Consider the following 20,626-nt stretch of genomic DNA (forward strand, 5'->3'; position numbering starts at 1 on the left):
ATGGGTGCAGAGAAGGGGTCTTTGTTTCTCCATCACTGAAATGCCTAACTTTAAACTCTTTTTTGGATACCTCTTCTATGCCAGGCATTATTCTTGGTGTTTCAATTACAAAAGGAAATCAAGCAATGCTGGCTACTGTCATAGGCCACATGTGAAATGGGGAGGTTCTGGGGGTAGATCATATCCAATATTTTTACCTTTTAAAAAAATTGAGAACTGACAATCTAGCAGTAGAAAAACACGTGTACACCAAACTAAACAAGAGAAATATTGAGAGAAAATAAATATTAAAGACAGACGAATCTTACATAAAAAAATTCTCTAGAGGAGAAGGGTTGAGGTAAGCATCATGGAGAAAGCATAGTAGTTTGCATATAATAATATTTAGTTTATATTTATAAAGGAAAAGGATATGCATAAATGTATTTAGCAAACTGCCTTTTGTTTAGTTTTGTATTGAAAGAGAGAACAGTGCCTCAGATGATGCAGTCAGAGATCATCTCTCCCCAAGGTTACATTTTGATTTTGAAGTGCACTACATGATTTATTTACTGATTATTTCTGGCACATATTTCTCTGAAATCAACTCTAATATCTGAGGAATGGACCAAATGAGGAAAGTTATTCTGGGGCTAAAATATACCACAAAAGATTCCCTTGGGGGTCAATTAGGATTGACTATTCCTAGCCATAAAGAGAAAAAAAAAAGAATATGGAAAATAAGGCTGTAAGTAAGTCTCAGAACATTGGTCCTGGAGTGAAACCATGAGGACCATCTCTTCACCCCATTTTCACAAGACCTCTGCAAGCCTTGTATCTGCAGATAGGTGGTGATGAAGAAATATACATTCTTTTGAGAGCTCAGCTGTTTACAAGGAATCCAGTGGATCTGAGCCATAGTTGTTTAACTTGAAATGCCCAGTTCATTTTTTTTTTTTCTAATCAGAGGTAGGTCTATCCTTATCTTGGTGAGGCTACCATGTTTATTTCCAATTGATCAATAGTGACACCTGCTGGCTCAGGAAGAGACACTTGTCTAATGTGACTATAGGACTGAACTAACTGTGGGAAGTAGTGGATATAGTTATCTCATCAATCCTAAAAACCAAAATGGAACAGCCTTAAGATCAAGCTGATTATTGTGTGGAAATTCTCAAGACGATTACAAAAATGAATCATTATTGAGATGTAGACTTGGTGGTGATGCAGAAATATGATCTAAGACTTGAGTAATCCTTGGAGGGGAGGCAAAGTTATCCTATCCTAGTTGCCTCTCCTAGCCTCACTTCTGGATTAGGACAGCACTTTCCAATCTCTGTTCCTACGTTTAGTCTGATTTCGCTTCAATACATCTTACAAAAGACCTAGAGTAATTTCTTAATCACATTCATGCTCCAAAGCCTGAATGAAATTTGTAAGAGGAAAGGGAGATAATTGGTGCACAGTCACGCTGTGACACCCACTCAAATGCAGTAGCAGGACCCAAGAAGCCAAATCAAATGGCTCATTACCAGATATGCTCTGACAGGTAGAGATGCAGGTGTTGAGGATCGGAACTGACATGCTGCACAGTATAGTGCCTGTGAGGTGGCCTGGCAGGTCTGTGGAGTGGGGCTCCCTCTCAAAACCCTACCCCCATGTTCCCATCTCCCTCAGTCTTTGTTGCTACTTTGAGTGACATTCAGGCTGCAAAGATGCCCTTGCTTCCTCCAAGTTTGCCTCCTTGATCTGTTTTTCCTGAGGAGAAGAAGTGCATGCTCTGAAAGTACTCTTCCCAAATCCCCATTATTTTCCATTTCTTTTGGTTAGTCATCTTGGAAGAAAATGATATCAAAGTTACGCTAAGAAGCCAATAATTCACAAGTAAATTTGCATTTTAAATGGGAACACCTTGGCAAAGTATGTACTTAACCCAAAGCAATGCACATCTAATGTTCATTGTGCCAAGGAACAAGAAGGAGACCTTTGGGGCAGGAGCAGGGAGTAGACCTTCTGGGTGCACTGAAAATAAATACATATAAATAAGAACAATAATCACAAGTCATTCTTAATACTTAGTGGGCACTCCCATGTATAAGACATAGTGCTATTCATTTGATTCCTCTCGCTGTGTAGAAGCACCACAATTCTAATAGGTAGAAATTATTATGCCTAGTTTATAGATGACAATACAAATGTTCAGAAAATGTAAGTAACTTGTCCAAAGTTATACAGCCAATATTGATGAGTCGGGGATGTCAGCCAGGGTCTTTCTGACTTAGAATCTGTATACTTAATTATGCTCTACTACACATTTTTTTCTAAAGGCTGGCCTGGCTCATCAATGATGTCTAACTGTTTAGACTAAGGGGACACAGGTATGGTCTCCACAAGTAACAGTCCAAAGGAAACATTTTACAAAACAGCTAGGCAAGCTGTGAAGCATTGTATACTTGCCAGTTTTTATTACAAGAGGAAGAATGCGGCATCAAGTTTGAGCTTCTCTTTATAATTCTATAAGACAAGTGAATGAGAGAGAGAGGTTTGGCGTGACAGGGAGATGAGAAAAGATTATACCAACAAACACTATGACTTCCTTTTGTGGAAGCATGTTCACAGGAACACAAAATAGCCAGGTTGGGTTTGGCTCACTGAAACACAGTGACCCTATTGCTCCACCTGCAATGAATCAACCCAACTTATTGGGTATTTGGAGTCACTAGCATTTTATTAGGTCCTGCATGTATATGACATCACAGTTCTTTTGTAAAACAACAACAAAAAGTTGAGTAGGTGATACATTTGCCTGCTTCAAATATAATTTTAAAATAATATGAAAAGATATACACTGAGAACCTCACTCCTGTATTATCTCAATTCTCCCTGTTCCCCTTCAGCTCTCCAGGTAGGCATTTCATGAATAACTTCCTGTTTATTTTTCTAATGCTTCTTAATGCAAGTATAAGCAAATAAAAATATACATTCTTATTTTCCCACTTCTCTAGCACAAAAGGTAGCATATACAATGATAATATTCCTCATATTAACTTTTTGTATGTAAGCTTAGCCTAGAGATCTCTCCCTATCTAGCTAATCATTGATCTACTGCACAGTATTCCAAATTCCTTTTATTATAATTGTATCTGGGCAACATGCTAAAAGTAAAAGCATACTAGTATACATTGCTGAGTGTTATGAGTGATTATATAAACACGAGAAAATTTCAAAGAGTGAAGAGAGATTGGATGCGATGGGCATCGATAAAACCTCTTGGGGATTGATAAGGCAAGGGAAATCATTCCGCGAAGAAAGAGGTAGCTAAATTATCACACAGCTTCCTTAATCTGCAGGCAGGTGAATTTCTTGCTAGCGTCAGTGCAGAGTCTTTTATATTTTCTCAGTTAGCTTCCTCCAATTTCCATTTAGATTCAAGCCAAGAAACAAACACTGTGTTAATTGGTGCATTTTCCTGTAGAAACTAATTATAGCCCCATGCTGTCAAAACAAGACAAATTGTTAATGATACTTTATCTGACAAAATAGAAATAAAGCTATTTTGCCATAAAGGAGGATGCTGGGATTATGTCACAAGAGCCATTTTAATCACAATTATAAAATGAAGAGAACTGCTGGAGAGGACCCACCCTGGGTGCCTCATGCCCAACTGGCTCTCTGGGGTTGGGGGAGAGGGGAGAACGGGAGAAAGGGAGCATCTGGGCTTCAATGTTCCAGATGAGAGCACTGAAAATGACAGTTCCTATGGCATGTGGTCTGCTCAGGACTCTTCTCTGACTGTTTCTGTGGATGTACATATAGCCTTCATGTGAGCTGTTTTAAAACATTCATTCATTCATTCATTCATTTGTTTAACAAATGTTCACTGAATGTTTATTACATGTCAGGCACTGTTCTCAGTGCTGGGATCACAGCAAGTGACAAAACAGAAAAAAACTAAAGCAAAGCAAAACAAAACAAAAACAACAAAACCCTGCCCTTATGGAGCTTACATTCTATTAACAAAATAGGCAATCGATAAATAAGGAAGACATACAGGTTAGATGACAACAAGGTTCATAGAGAAACAGAAGTGGAAATGTTGAATAAGGAGAGTGGGGATACTAAATAGGGTGGTTAGAGTGGAACTCACTCAGAGGGTGGTGTTGGGCAATGACCTGATGGAGATAAGGGAAACCCTGTAAGTCTCTGGGAAAGGAGAAAATTTAGCAGAGCCAAAGCTGACATTCATCCAGGAAGGTTTATAAGGCCAAGTGAGCTGCTAAAATGTTGAGGTATGCCAGCACTCTTTGGTATAGCCATTCCCCAGGCAGCAGACAACTAAAGGATGCACTCCTTAAATAGCAAAGGCCCCCAGAACTCATTCTGATTGACCTGTGCCTGAGTGGTAACTGGTGGTTAAATAGTAGCCTTTGGACCAAAGAACGGCAAGTGCAAACAACCTGAGGCAGAGCACAGGGGTGTTTGAGACCCGGAGGCAGAAAGATGGGCGGCTGGAGCAGAGTGAATGATGGGGGCAGCAGGTAGGGAGACAGATGAGAGTTTGGGGAGTGGCAGATTCTATAGAACCTCATAGGCTGTTGGAAACATAATGGATAAGAAGCCATTGGAGGGCTCTGAACTGAGGTGGGACATGATCTTATTTACATTTACAGTTTTAGAAGATCCCCTGGCTGCTGTATTGAGAACACACTTAGGAAGTGCAGGTGGAAAAAAGAGGGTCGGTCTAGTTAAAGAGGCTACGGCCATTATCCGGGTACAATGTGACGGTGGCCAGATTAGTTTCCAAGGGCCGCTGTAACAAATTACCACAAACAGTAGCTTAAACAACAAACATTTATGCTTTCACAGTTTGGAGGACAGATTCAAAATCAAGGTGTCAGCAGCACTGTGCTGCCTCTGATGGCTCTAGAGAAGAACTCGTCCTTGCCTTTCCAGCTTACCTCATGGCAGCACCACTCCCATTTCTGCTTTTGCCTTCACATGGCTGTCCTCCCTGTGTCTCTCTGTGTCTCTCCATCCAAATCTCCCTCTCCTTTCTCTTATAAAGATGGCAGTCATGGATTTAGGGCCCACCCTAATCCAGTATGACCTCATCCTAACTTGATGACCTCTGTAAAAACTTTACTTCCAAGTAAAGTCACATTTGCAGGTACCAGGGATTAGAACCTGAGTGTGCCTTTTGGGGGAACACAATTCGACCCATTCTAGTGACTTAGACAAGGGTAGCAGCAGTGGATATGGAAAGATGTGTTCTATTTCTCAAATCATTTCGAAGACAGAGCTAGTAAGATTCTCTGAAAGGTTGGACGTGGGTTTTAAGAGAAAAACAGAAGTTAAGGTTGGCTTTCAGGTTTTTGTTCTGTGTACCTGGAAGGATGAAATAGCTATCAACTAAAATGGGGGAGAGTTGTGGGTGTTGGGGGGTGGTGGTGCTAGTGAGCAGGTTTAGGGCAGAGATCAGGGGCTCAGTCCTGAATAAATTAAGTTGTGATGTACATTAGATACCAAAGTAGAGAATGAACAAGCAGTTAGATTCTGCTTTCTAATTTTTATATACCTCTTATAACCTGTCTAAGACAGGGCATGACAGATATCTTGATAAGTGGTGGACAGATTAACAAATGAATGAATGTATGGATGAATGGCTACAAGTAGAGAAAAACACAGTTAAAAGATGTATTTTTTTAGGATGAAAATGGTACCTATTAAATATAGAAACTAACATTTGTATACCCTTTACAATTTGCAAATTGCTTTTCACATGCCTTATTTTAAATATATTCTTTAAATAAATGATCTATAAATGTTATAACTGTATCTATTCTACAGTGAGAAAACTGAGAATTAGAGAGGTGAAATCACTTAAGCAAGCTCACTCAGAGAGAAAAAGGAAGAACAGGAGGACTTCAACACCAAGCACTTTTTACCGCACAGAGCTTTCAGGGACGTATATTGTGACTGGGAGATTAGTAGACCCATTACTACGGATATTCAGAAATGTCTTACGTCAGACTAAGCATAAGAAAATTAACTTAGGTTGTGGCAAGTAGTCCTCAGGTTACACTTTTTTTTTTTTAACTTCCAGTCTCTTTCTTTTCTTTTTTTCTTTCTTTCTTTCTTTTTTTTTTTTGAGACGGAGTCTCGCTCTGTCGCCCAGGCTGGACTGCAGTGGTGCGATCTCGGCTCACTGCAAGCTCCGCCTCCCGGGTTCATGCCATTCTCCTCCCTCAGCCTCCCGAGTAGCTGGGACTACAGGCGCCCGCCGCCGCGCCCGGCTAATTTTTTGTGTTTTTAGTAGAGACGGGGGTTTCACAGTGTTAGCCAGGATAGTCTTGATTTCCTGACCTCTTGATCCGCCCGCCTCGGCCTCCCAAAGTGCTGGGATTACAGGCGTGAGCCACCGCGCCCGGCCAACTGCCAGTCTCTTTCAACTTGATAGACGACAAAGTTTGGAAGCAGCTTTCTTAATCACATAGACTTTACGTATCTGTTGTAAAAATGCTAGACATGATGTGTTTCTACTCTGACAGCCAGTAAAACAGTGCTGATTGGAGCACTTGTCTATGACCAAAAAAAAAAGGCTCCCGTTTCTTCTTAGCAAGTAGAATCATGGCCTGGAAATCGAGAGATTTGCATTTTTAGCTTCTGCTCTCTCGCCAACCATTTGTGAGACATAGAGTGAGCCACAATTGCTCTGGGTCACAGATTTGGCAAAAGTAAACCGAGAGGTTTAGCCTTGATGGTCTCACGGCAGCACATGTGATGGTTTAGACTAAGCATGGGCTCTGAAGTCAGACATAATTGGATTCTAATCCCACTCACTCTGCCACATACTAGTTACATTACCTTGGACAATAACCGTCTATCTTCAACTTTCATTTCTTCACCAGTAAAATGAAAATGAAAATGACAAATGAAAATGCTATTTTACAGCATTTTTGTATAGATTAAATGAGATAATGTACATAAAATTACCTAGCACAGTTCCTGGCAAATTGTAAGAGGTCAATCTAGTTAACTATTAGTGTCACCAATAGAATATTTTGTATCCTTGCTTTTTAGAAAGTGCATGGTACCTATAACACAGGTGTAAATCAGGTAATGCAGCTGAAAGTATGAAATCAAAGACACGATGCCTACTTTCTCTAATTTACTAACTCGTGATCTGTACTTTTCTGCTTTTGTCTTTGTTTACTGATATTTAAAATGGGCATCCACTTTCTGCTTCCCTTACAAACATGCAGTATGATTAAAACTTTTAATATTATTTGGAAGTCTTGTTTCCCCAATATTGAAAACTCATCTTTTCATTGGAAGGAAATAAATATCAAAAATTAAATGTTAAGCAAGGCAAATGTAGCATCAGAAAATAAGCAAAGCTATTTCCAGTAACAAAACTTTAGTTGTAACTAACATTAGCTTAAGAAAACACAGGTTATTTCCAGTAGCATACAAATACAGATGTCCTAGGTGACACTTTAATTTCTCCTGTAATGAATAACACTGTTGCTAAGAAAAGAAAGGAAATTTTCTTAGCTGAGTGGAAATCAGGAAGAGAACATTGAACACGTGAGATATAGTTAGGCTGTATCTCATCAGGAATTAGGTAATTCCTGAACTGCCTACTGATGTGTTGAGGATCCAGGGTTAGAGGTTTCCCAGCAGTGGTAACTACAAAGGAATGTGTGTGTTGCTCTCCATTATTTAGACAAATAAAGGACAAGTTGAACATCTTTAATTTGAAAATTCAAAATCCAAAATGCACCAAAATCTCAAACATTTTGAGCACCGACACGATGCCACAAGTGAAAAATTCCACACAACGCAAACTTTGTTTTAGGCACAAAACTATGAAAAATATTGTACAAAATTACCTTCAGGCTATGTGTATAAAATGTATATGAAACATAAATAAATTATATTTACACATATATATGATGTACATTATACATACAAAGATACAATTTATGTAAAAATGGTATTTATCACTGTGATTTGTAATAGCAAAACTCCAGTGAAAAATACCATATAGACTTAAATACAAAATATATATAGTTAGTAAATTAGTTGTTATATATAGAGAAATTATTATATATATAGTCATTTAAATAATGTTTTGGAAGACTTCTAATGACATGCAGAAAGTTCCCTGGTAACATGTTAAGACAAAGAGCAAAAGACAGACACTTCATATAATTTGATCCCAATTTATATGATAAAAATATGTATTAGCAGTAGTTATTTCTGAGTGGTAATTTCGGGTGAAATTTTGTTTTACTCCCAAATTTTTCTGAATTTTATAAATTTTATTTAATAATGATGACTACTATTAAAATAGAAAAGAAAACTCTTGTAAAAAATCAATAGCTAACGCCATCCTTACTCAGGAAGGAGAAGGTGCATGATGATCAGTCAAGAACCTTTGACCCAGGGGGCTTAAACACAGCTCCGCCCTCATTAGGCGGAGAAGCTTATATCTGGTCCTTAATCTCCATGGAGCTTCCACTCCTGAAAAATGGTTTCTCCTTCTGGGAAAATGGAAACTACTGTCTTTTTCACTGAGGATTTTTCCCCTTCAAATAGTCCAGTGAAAATAATATGAAAGTTATTTGTAACTTGTCAGCTCTATGCATGTGAAGCACTATATTTAGAAGATATTTGTCATTATTTGGGGAATTCCAGCACCCTCTGAATACTCTGCCTGTGTTTAAAGAGTTTCTCACCTTCTGAATCTGCATTTCTCAAAGATAAACACTGGAAATTCACTTTCTAAACATCTCTTACAGTAGGATGACAGGCAAGTGACCTAGGCTTGGTCAATCAGATGCTCCTGTGTGAGATTTGTATTGGAAGTTAGTAGCACAAAGAATTAGGCACAGAGAGAAATTCCTTCCGGTGACGCAGCTATAACAGAGGAGGCCAGCTTCCAGGGACAGCAGAGTGGGAGGGTCTAGGTAGGGCCTGTCAGCAAAACAGGTGACTAAGAATGTGCCTGACAATCAGAACAGGGAAGTGTCCACTAGAGTGGTCAAAAGCTTAATGGGGACTTTTTTTTTCCTGTTTGTGTAGTCTCCATGTTCATGAATTACCCAACAATCTTAAATAAATACGAATTTTTTTCTATTTAATAAATTAGTTAGAGTGGATTCTGTTGATTAGAGCTGAAAACCTGACTCAGATATAGGCCTTGATCCCAGCAAACCTGGATTTGAGTTCTGCTTCAGCTCCCTATCAAGAGAGTCACAAATTCTTTCTAGGTCTCAGTTTCTGCATCTTATTTAATGACCACAATAACCCTATGATCTTGGATGTGTCTTCTCCACTCTTACTCAACTGAGACAATCCAAATGCTTTATTCTCAATTTAAAGCAACACTTACTAGCCTATCTCTGCCTCCCCTTCCATTTGCAAAAATGTGCAACTTTATGCCATGGGGTTGCAATAAATCAGAATCCTAGAATTTGGGAGCAGAGTAGGATATAAAAGATCTTCTAGCTCAACCATTCATCTGATATATGGGAATCAATACTGGGAACTTATATGTTGACAATATATTTTCAAGCAACCCAAACAGCTGAACTTCTCCTTGGCCTGTCACAAACGTGGAGCAAAAAGTGAAATTAACCAGTTGTTTTGTCTACGTGTCACCTAGTTTGAGTGCTCCTTTGATAAATGGACTGATTAGCAGTAGAGAAGCACACCCCAAATACCCATTCCCAAATATAGTAGACATAACAATCTTGTGGGTTATTTTCCTAAGAAAAGTTGGGCCAGTACTTTACTTCTGCCCTTGACTGACAAGGTGATACCTAACAGTTTGAACAGAATTGATAAGAGCCAAACTTGGTGATAATACAAACTATATTATCCAAATTGTTCCTAGTTGAGCCTTTAAGCAGTTTCTCCAAAGTGAATTTTTGACTAACTTTCCCAGAGTCTAGAAAGCCTCTAACCCAACTTTTCTTTGTGTATTTGGAATTATATACTTCTCTGAATTGTCCTTTGTGCTGGAAGCATTTCACACTAAGTGTAACACAGAGGCCCTGTCCCTCTGCTTACTTAAGAATTTTTACTGGGCTCTTATTTTCTGGTTGAAGGCTCCCAAGCAGTGACCACATCTTGCTTCCAGATCACCATGTTTTTTTTATTATTTCATGAATGTGGGTTGACACGGATGCCTCTTGGCACCATGCAAAGATGCTGACAGCAAAGAAAATTCTTTGCAGAAGAAGGCCACAAGCTGGGCTCAGACTCAGAAACCCTCCAATGCTCAGATTCCAGCATCTGAGGATGGCTCTTCCTGTCCATTTTTACCATCTTTGCAGAACTATACCATTGCTTCGAGGCAGAAGTTCTGGGGATGGGATTTTTGAATGAGCTCTTGCTACCCAGTGAACTATTGAGTTCCATCTTATGTGTTCTGCTATCTGTAGAGGTACCTTTGAGTGCTTGCATGCATTCACATGTGCGCGCACGCACGCGCGCACACACACACACACACACACACACACACACACAGATTAAACAGTGTTCATCTGCTGGTCCGCAGAAATCCATTGAAATGTAGACAAGTTTGTTTTCAGTGACCTCTCCACTCTTTCCTGCCTTCCAACTTGACCCATGATCCTAAGTGGCACCCTCACACTGCCCAGGTCTTTAGGGCTCTCATGTACCCCTCTCGCTTTCCAAATCAAGACCTTGTCTCAGTATTGAAAAGTCATGGCACCAAAATATTCAGACTCCTCGTGTGAGCTCCGTAACTTCTTGTCACTCTCCCTCACCAGTCACCAGTGTCCTGCACACCTGATGTGTCGTCTCTCCTTCTCCGTAACTTCTCTGTTATCGTGACTGATGACTTCAGCATCCATGTGATGACCCATCTGACATTTTGGCTTCTCAGTTCATTAGGTTAAATGATCACTTCTCCACTTCACCTCAGCTGCCCATCCACACAGCCACTTCTAGATGTTTCTATTACCAGAAACAGTACCACTTCTAAAATCTTTATTTAAAACGTGGAACTTGCTTGTCAGCCATCTAGTCCTTCCGTGCATATACTCCTCCAAAAGTAATTTGCCCCATTGAGTTCTCTCTCCCAATACAACTACTGTTATTTTTATAGTATGTCCTACTATTCCTTTTTACTCAGCCCAAGTTCCATGATGCATCATCAGAATAATCTCCTTTAAAATATCTTCACTTCTGTGCCCCACTCTTCTCATACCCTACTTGCCTAGAAAACCCCAACCACAATCGCACCCAAATAACCTATGAATGTATATTGGCTCCTGTGCGGATAAATTTTACAGGAGAAAATTAGGCAACCATGTTAACTGGACTCACTTCATATTTATGATCACGAATCTCAGATAGGCAGTCAGTATGGCAAGACCATGGTATACATTTCCCTAGTAAGTTAACTTTCCCACTCCTCAAGACAGCTATTTCACACATTCCCTTTCTTTCAACTCTTTACCACACCCTCCTCCCTCTCAAGACTTCCTAGGGGAAAAAGAAGCAATAGGATCAGAACAGTCTCATCTTCCCACTACCAATTCTGCCAGCTTAGACTCTGCATTCCAACCTGTGAAAACGGAAGCAATGTTCATGCTTCTATCGAAGATAACACTTCCCCTTGGGCATTAAATCCCATCCCATCTCACCTTCTCATGTACCTCGCAGCAAATGTCTTATCTGACACAGCTGGAAACTACAGTTGGTTCATCAATTAAAATTGGGTATCATTAAACTATTTCATTTTCTTGTTTATTTTTTTGGGACAGGGACTTACTCTGACACTCAGGCTGGAGTGCAGTGGCATGATCAAAGCTTACTGCAGCCTCGACCTCCTAGTCTCAAGTGATCCTCCCCGTTCAGCCTCCCCAGTTACTGGGACTACAGGCACATGTCACCATGCCTAGCTAATTTTTTCTATTTTTTGTAAAGACTGAGTTTTGCCATGTTGCCCAAGCTGGTCTCGAACTTCTGGGCTCAAGTGATCCACCTGCCTCAGCCTCTGAAGGTGCTGGGATTACAGCCATGAGGTGCTCCACCCCACCTGGTGTCATTAAAATAGTTTAACTAGCATATATTATACATATTCATTCAATTGCCAATCTTTTGCATGACAAAGACTAGAGTTTTGGTTTGTCTTTTGATATATTGTGTCAGCTCTGAATTTTAGTTTTAGTTTCTTTAAAGCAGAGGAAGCTTAGATAATCTGAGGGTAGAGTCCTAAATTTTTGTAAATTTAAAAAATCTTTTATAGTTGTCTTGCCCATAACAATGGAATGGCAATTTATTTTTTATTTGACTTTTAATTTAATTTTTTTTTTTACTTTAAGTTCTGGGATACATGTGTAGAACGTGCAGCTTTGTTACATAGGTATACATGTGCCATGGTGGTTTGCCGCACCTATTAACCTGTCATCTAGGTTTTAAGCCCTGAATGCATTAGGTATTTGTCCTAATGCTCTCCCCTCCTTTTTCCTCCATCCCCCGACAGGCCCCGGTGTGTGATGTTCCCCTCCCTGTGTCCATGTGTTCTCATTGTTCAGCTCCCACTTATGAGCGAGAACATGTGGTGTTTAGTTTTCTGTTCCTGTGTTAGTTTGCTGAGGATGATGGTTTCCAGCTTCATCCACGTCCCTGCACAAGACATGAGCTCATTTTTTTTTATGGCTGCATAGTATTCCATGGTGTATATGTGCCACATTTTCTTTATCCAGTCTATTATTGATGGGCATTTGGGTTCGTTCCAAGTCTTTGCTATTGTAAATAGTGCTGCAATAAACATATGTGTGCATATATCTTTATAGTAGAATGATTTATAGTAGTATGAGCCTGGAAGGTCTGGATGGCTGACAAGCAAGTTCCAAGTTTTAAATAAAGATTTTAGAAGTGGTACTGTTTCTGGTAATAGAAACACCTAGAAATGACTGTGTGGATGGGTAGCTGAGGTGAAGTGGAGAAGTGATCATTTAACCTAAAGAACTGAGAAGCCAAAATGTCAGACGGGTCATCACATACCCAGGAACAGGACTGCTGGGTCAGATGGTATTTCTGGTTCTAGATCCTTGAGGAATTGCCACATTGTCTCCACAATGGTTGAACTAATTTACACTTCCACCAACAGTGTAAAGGCATTCCTATTTCTCCATATCCTTGCCAACATCTGTTGTTTCCTGACTTTTTAGTGATCACCTGGAATGGCAATTTTTAAAAGCCGTTTCTTAAAAGAACAAGTCTTCCCAAAGCATTCAGCTAAGTTTTCATTAAGAACAACTCTTTTGAACATGATTTCTTCATTTTATGTAATATTTTATTAAATGACACAATTACAATAGACTGTATTAGAATAGATTATTAATCTGCTAGGGCTGCTGTAATACAATACCACAGATGGGTGGCTTAAACAACAGAAATTTATTTCTCACAGTTCTGGAGGTGGAAAGTCCAAGATGAAGGGGTTGGTAGGTTTGATTTCTCTTAGTGCCTCTCTCTGGTGGCAGATGGCCATCTTCTCACTGTGGTGTCACATGGTCATTTCTCTCTGTGTGCACCCTCCCTGTCTCTTCCTCTTATAAGAACACTATCCTATTGGTTAAGCCCCACCCTTGTGATCTAATTTTACCTTAATTACCTCCTTAAAAGCCCTGTCTCCAAAGACAGTCACATTGGGGCTTAGGGCTTCAATACATGAATTTGGGGGAGAATATAATTTAGCCTATAACATAGGCACTAGCAGGTTTGGGAAGGGACACAATTGCATCTTTGTCAACAACAGATCTAGCTGGCGAACACAGAGTGCATAGCATTTCAGAGTGTGGAATACCAGCCATGGGAATCATCAATATGCTGTACAAAATAAATGGAGAAGAGCAGTTAATCTAGTCTCAAGTTAAGTGGAAACTGATTAAGAGAATTTCAATTATACCTAGTTCATCTGCATTATCAACTTCTCCCTCTATGAAATGAGTTGCATCTCTGTACAAATATGTCTTGAAATAATAATTTTTAAAAGATTTTTAAAAATAAAGACTTTCTGGTCCTAGTGTTTTCTACCTACTACTATATTTTTCTTTTCTCTCCTCCCTTTCTCCTCAAAAAATAAAAAAAAAATGTGTCCATACTTACTGTGTGCACTCCCATCTGCACTTCTTATTCTTTGCCATCCACTCGGACTGAGCATTTTTTCCTTCTCACTTAAACGGTTCCTCCCAAGGTTATTCATTACTTCCATCTTGCCAAATCCAATGGCCGATTTTCCTGTTCTATCTTGAAGTCTCATTAGACATCTATACCCAATTACTGTTCGTTTTAAAAACATTTCATCTCTGGTTCTGTGATATCCTCCGTGGTTTTTCCCCTACTAACAAACTAGACCTGAAATCTTGGAGCGTGCATGGCTCTCTCTGTAGCCCTCTTTTCATCTTTGCTTACATTCTCTCCTTAAGGGGATTCTCATACCATCTCATGTATTCAGAACACACTTGTACATTAGTAATGCTCCCATATCTCCTGGATAGACCTCTTTTCTTTTGACCAGACTCACACATCTAGCTTCCTACCCAACATCTCCATCGAGATGTATAATAGTACCCTCAAAGGTAAAGCGACTGAAAAAGAATTCTTGCTTTCCACTCTCATCACCAACACAGAAAAAAATCTTCTATGCAACCTTTCTATCATCAGTGATGGAGTTGCAATCAACCAGCTACTCCGGCTAATCATGTAAAAGTTGCTCATGTTTCCTCTTTTGCTGTAGCAAAAGAGGGTTCGGGATAGATTCTAATGGATCTCACATAAGTCCGTCAGAATCTCTCCTGAACCCTTCTGCAGAAATTATCCTGGATCCCACTACTTTTTCCTATCTCTATTGCTACCTCTCTTGTTGAAGTGACCAGCTCCCTCCCTTGGGTCACTTCCATGGGCTCTCAATCATTCCCCTGCCTCCATTCTTGCTGTACACTCCCTGCAGTCCATCCTCTACACAGCAGACAGAGTTTTCTTTCAAAAATATAAATTATATCATGTCACTCCCCAGCGATAAAATTTTCGAATGTTTCCTGTTATTTTTCAATAAAATCTAAATTCTTCCTCTGGACTGCAAGATGATCTGACCCCTGCTAACTTTTTGGTCTCATGTTTCTTTATTCTCCTCATTATCCACTAGCTTTCAGTCAAATTGGCCTTCTCTTTGTCCCTCAAATACAAAAATAACTATTAGTAGATCTCTTCTCAGAGCCTTTGCATATGGTACTCCAACTTCTTGGAGCATTCGTTCTCCAGATCTTCGCAGACTTTCCTTCTCTTCACTCAGCTGTCAAGTCAAGAGCCATCTCCCCAGAGGGGCAGCTCCAGGCCGCCCTAGCTAAAGCAGCCTGCTCAGTTTCTACCTACCACTTCATTTTTATATAGCATATATCAGTACCACATATTAGAGTTTTTATTTACTTACTTATGAGTTATATTTCCTGTCTCCCCACTAGAATGTAATGCCTTTGAGTACAAGGCTTCTGCATGCCTTACTCATCATCATATCCACAGTGCCTAGAAGAATGACTTACTGTAGGATATACAGGATAAATATTTCTTTCTTGATTGACTAAACCTAAATGACTACTATCACTAATTATGTTATGCATATATTTCCTAAGAGTTGGCAAAATGTGAAGCCAAAGGAATTTAATTTTGGGCATGGACTATAAGGTTGTTGGTGTATTGAATGGAGGAGGAAAGGAAGGGTAGAAGCTTTCCAGGCTGAGGCAATCAGACCCTGAGCACATTCCTTTCTTGCTCCTTGTCCTCCCTTTTCTGCTTGTAGGAATTCAGCCCTGGTGAGTTGATGACCTGGAGCTCACACGTACTTCATAATCTCCTAGGATACCTTTGGACTCTGTCTCCCTTTGGGCCTCCTTTCCCGTTGGCTCTCAGGATCAGCTATACAATTTGTGAAGGCCATTACAAAATGCAAATGTGAGGAGTCTTGTTCAAAATGTTTGAGAATTTCAAGATGATGGCAGCAGAGCATAAAGCCAAGGGTGAGTCCCTTCTAAGCTCAGGGCCCCAGATGACTGCATAGGTCTCAGGCTCATGAAGTCAGTCTGTTAGGCCCTTTTCCCAGCCTATAACCCATTTTCTCCTCCACGCACCTCCCACATACCCCATCCTCACCTCAGTCCTGATTTCTCTCTCCTGATTCCTATCCCAAATGCAGCATTAATCCAATATGTGAAAGGCAAAACAGTTAGTGGAGAGAATAATGGGCAGAGTGAGCTGGGAGCTTGAAAAATTAGGGAATGAAGGTAGAACACAAAGAAGTCTGTCAGGCAGGAAACCGAAAATGTTGGCTCACAGCATGGCAGATAACAATCACTCCTGGCTTAAAAGTCTCTGAATTTTTATAGTGTCTTTACCATTCTTCCAATTAGTTTCGCTCATAAAAGGGATTAGACACATAAAGAAAAGTGGTGTTTTGCAGTAGTTAATTAGCTTGACATTTATTGTGGTCATAAATTTTATCTTTTTAAAAATACCGCCAAGGGAAGAAAATCCATCTTTTATTCCAAATGCATTGAGTCCACCTTCCTCAATCTGTGCAATAACCGAGCTGTACAAATTTCCACATTTCTTTGCTTGTCTCTTTCCACTGGGAGAGATTCATCCCAACACTGAGTTCATACATGAGGAATGAAGCACAGTTCATTGCCAGCAGGTCTGGAATTTGGCTCTTTTCAGTGCATTCAGGACTTGAGCAAAGCTTAGATAAAGCTCAAGAAATGAAGCAAAGAAATGGGACAACCAGAGGAAACTGTGGACTTAGCGACCTTTTATGTCAGTGTTTTCCTTCCAATGGTTACCATATATAATTGGCCAAATGTAATTTTCTCCTCTTCCCTTGTGCTTCAAATGACACATGTCACCACTGAGAAGTAGTCAGTTTTCAGTATATCACATTTTCATTTTCATCTGAGAAGACATAGACTCCTTCATTTCTTTCCTCCCTTCCTTTTCCTTCCTTCCTGCCTTCCTGCCTTCCTGCTTGCCTTCCTTCCACTTCCCTCCCTCTCTCCCACCTTTCCTCCTTTCCTTCCTTCCCTTCCTTCCCGCCTTTCTTTCCTTCCCTTCCTTCCTTCCTGCCTTTCTTTCCTTCCCTTCCTTCCCTTTCTTCCTTTCCTCCATTCCCTCCCTTCCCTCCCTCTCTTCCTTCCCTTTCTTCTCTCCCTCCGTTCCCTCCCTTCACTCCCTCCCTCCCTTATTTCTTCCCTCCCTCCCCCTCCCTCCCTCCCTTTCTTCCTTCCTTCCTTCTTCCTTCCTTCCTTCCTTCCCTCCCTCCCTCCTTCTTGCCTTTTCTTCTTACTTTATTTTCAGAACATCAAAGCCACCTCTCCTCTTCCTCTAACTTCCAGTGATTTTGTCTTTTGAAACGTAGTCTAGCTCTGACCTATTTTGGTGACTTGGATTACCATGGAGATGTCTGATTTCTTAATTTAAAATATCTTCTGCCCAACTCAAACTACCTATTCACTTTAACTGTGAAAGCTGACACTGAGAAATATTTTTTTGAGAAGCCAAAAATCTAGAATGCAAATTACCTGAGGTGACATTGAGATGCAGCAACCGCATCCTGGTGCCATCTGTTCTTCAATAAACCTTAGTCCTAAAGTGGAAGAAAATATTTCATCTCATGTACAACAATTACCTGTGGTTCTTGTTCTTCCTGTGGCTGGATAGATCCTGAACCAGACTTTCAAAACGTTGTTGGGTGTGTGAGCTCCTTCTCTAGCCTCTCATGTCAGAGCATCAGTTCTCAGGTCTATAGGTTCCTCAAAAAACATGAGTTGCAGTTCATTGTGAGAATAAGTATGGTGTTTTCTTGGTGAATTTAGACAATTTGCCACTAAACAGAAGGAAGTCTTAGTCATGAATCATAAAATAGCAGTAAACCATTCAAACTAAATACAGCAGAAGGAGAAAATTTCTTGAAAAGTTAAAGAAGTATATCATTGAACCCATGAGTAGGAAGTGAGCCTTATGACACATGTATTCAGGCAGACACAAGATCTCTTTTCTCTACAGTCCTTTCTCCATTCCTCTTTCTCACTCATATACTTACTTACTCGATAGCAGTGTATAGAGTGGGTGTGAATGAGTATGGTCTCTGTAATTACACTTCCTGGGTTTGAATCCTAACCATTCTGTGCCTCAATTTTCTCTTCTGTAAAATGGTACCTAATAATAATATCTACTTCACGGTGTTGCTGTGAAGATTAAATGAGGTAACACGTGTAAAATACACATAAAGTATTTTGCACAACATCTTGCACCTATTTAGTTCCCTCAAAACTAAGCTTTCTCTGATTGCTTATCCATGCCCATGACTCAGACATGGTGATGTCTGTTCTGACTTTTATAAGTGACTTTAGTTCTAGAGCTCTCCAATAATTGACTCTGATATACTAATATACCCCTGTTCCATATTCTTGGTAGATAGCCATTCCTGGTCCAGTCATCTGTGGTTAAAAGGGACGGTATTGGGACCATATTAGTAGGAGCTAATACTCATTGAATGGCAGCACTGTTCTAAGCACTAATACTTATTAATTCATAACAACCCCTAAATAGTTACTAGCTTTAATCTCATTTGTAAAATGAGCAACCATAAGATAAAGAAATTAAAGTAATGGAGCTGATAACAGCAAAACCAGGATTTGAGCCCAGGACTCATGGTCTTATTAGTCTATCATAGTGTCATTCTTAGTTATGAAGTCAACTCTCAGAAAGGAGGCAAAAGACCTGTTCTATAAAAAAAGGATTGTAGACAGGGAGAAATGATTAGCCTGCTTGCACAAGAGAACCTTGAGGTCATCCATTTTTAAGAAGGCAGAGCCCTCTGTCTGTGTGAACTGATTCTAAATTCTAATATGACCTGAAATCCCAGGATGCAGAATTTTTTGACTCTAAGTCTTAAGGGTCTTTGAATGAGATGCTGGAATCATAGAGAAACACAGTATTACTGAATAACATTCATGGAATTGGATTTTATTAACCTCTGAAACACATTTATCTATAGGCATTTATTTTTATTTTTTTGAAGATGGAGTCTCACTCTGTCACCCAGGCTGGAGTGCAGTGGTGTGATCTCACCTCACTGCAACTTCCTCTCCTGGGTTCAAGTGATTCTTCTGCCTCAGCCTCCTGAGTAGCTGGGACTACAGACATGTGCCACCACACCCAGCTAATTTTTGTATCTTTAGTAGAGACAGGGTTTTGCCATGTTGGCCAAGTTGGTCTCAAACTCCTAACCTCAGGTGATCCTCTCCCCTCAGCCTACCAAAGTGCTGAGATTACAGGTGTGAGACACTGCACCTGGCCATCTGTAGGCATTAAAAAAAATGTCCTAAGTACATATGCATGCGTTTATAGGAATATATTTATATGAATGAATATATATTATCTTATGCATATGTAATTTTTCAACATAAATGCTTTAAATCATGAGTTCTGTGGGTACATATACTACTCTGAGAACTCTTAAGTCTAAATATCACTTAAGTCAAACTTAATATTTCTATGTTCTTGACTCAAATTCCAGTAAAGGTAAAAAATAAAATGATCTTCTAGTCATAGAGTTATGGTCTGAATTTCAGCTTTAGAATCATCCACTGGCCCTGATAAAAATAGAAAGAGAGATCTTTGACTTTTTATAGAGTGACATATTTCTCTCTTCCTCTCTGACTTTCTAGCCTTCTTTATTTTTCCTCTCTCCAAAAAAAGAAATCTCATTATAATTTCTTTTCCTAACACTTCTCACCCCCACTAGCATCAAACAAATCTACCACTTCTAAAATGCTTCTTTGTTGCAGACACAAATCTCCCAGTGTATTAAGAACCAAACACTAAAAAATTATCAGCAGTTTTTCCAGTTCCCAGTGGATAACTCAAAGCTTTGCAAATGCAGTCCAGCCACCTAAAACATCCCAAGGATTTAATGACTGAAAAGAATTAATTTTCGGTGAAGTGCTTTTAAATTCTTCAATTCTGTAAGTGAGATTTCTATGCCCTAAGATGGTTCAGATTAATGTGTTTTAAAAATGTTTTACTGCCACCCATGTCAATGGGTACATCTGCTGTGGAAGGAGGACATAAGATAAGCAAACCTTCAATGTGCCCTTGAGGATCTTAAAATTCAGAGGGGAAAGTAAGGTCTGCACAGAAAGTTCAAGGGAGAAAACATTAAGGGTCAAACTAATTATTCTTATCCTGTAATTGTCACAGCATACATTTGAAAACTGGAATTTTTTTTTTTTTTTTAAACACAGGATCTTGCTCTGTTGCCCAGGCTGGAGTGCAGCGGTGTGATCATCACTCACTGCAACCTCCAGCTCCTGGGCTCAAGTGATCCTCCTGCCTCAGCCTCCAGAGTAGCTAAGACTACGAGCATATCACAACACCCTAGAATTTTTAATGGCTTAATGAAAATATTCAAAACAGTAGGCTGCGGTGGCTCAGTCCTGTAATCCCAGCACTTTGGGAGGCTGAGGCAGGTGGAGGTCAGAAGTTCGAGACCAGCCTGGCCAACATGGCGAAAACCCATTTCCACTGCAAATACAAAAATTAGCCAGGC

This window comes from Macaca fascicularis, chromosome 6 (genome assembly GCF_037993035.2).
Source record: "Macaca fascicularis isolate 582-1 chromosome 6, T2T-MFA8v1.1".
Taxonomy (NCBI): Eukaryota; Metazoa; Chordata; class Mammalia; order Primates; family Cercopithecidae; genus Macaca; species Macaca fascicularis.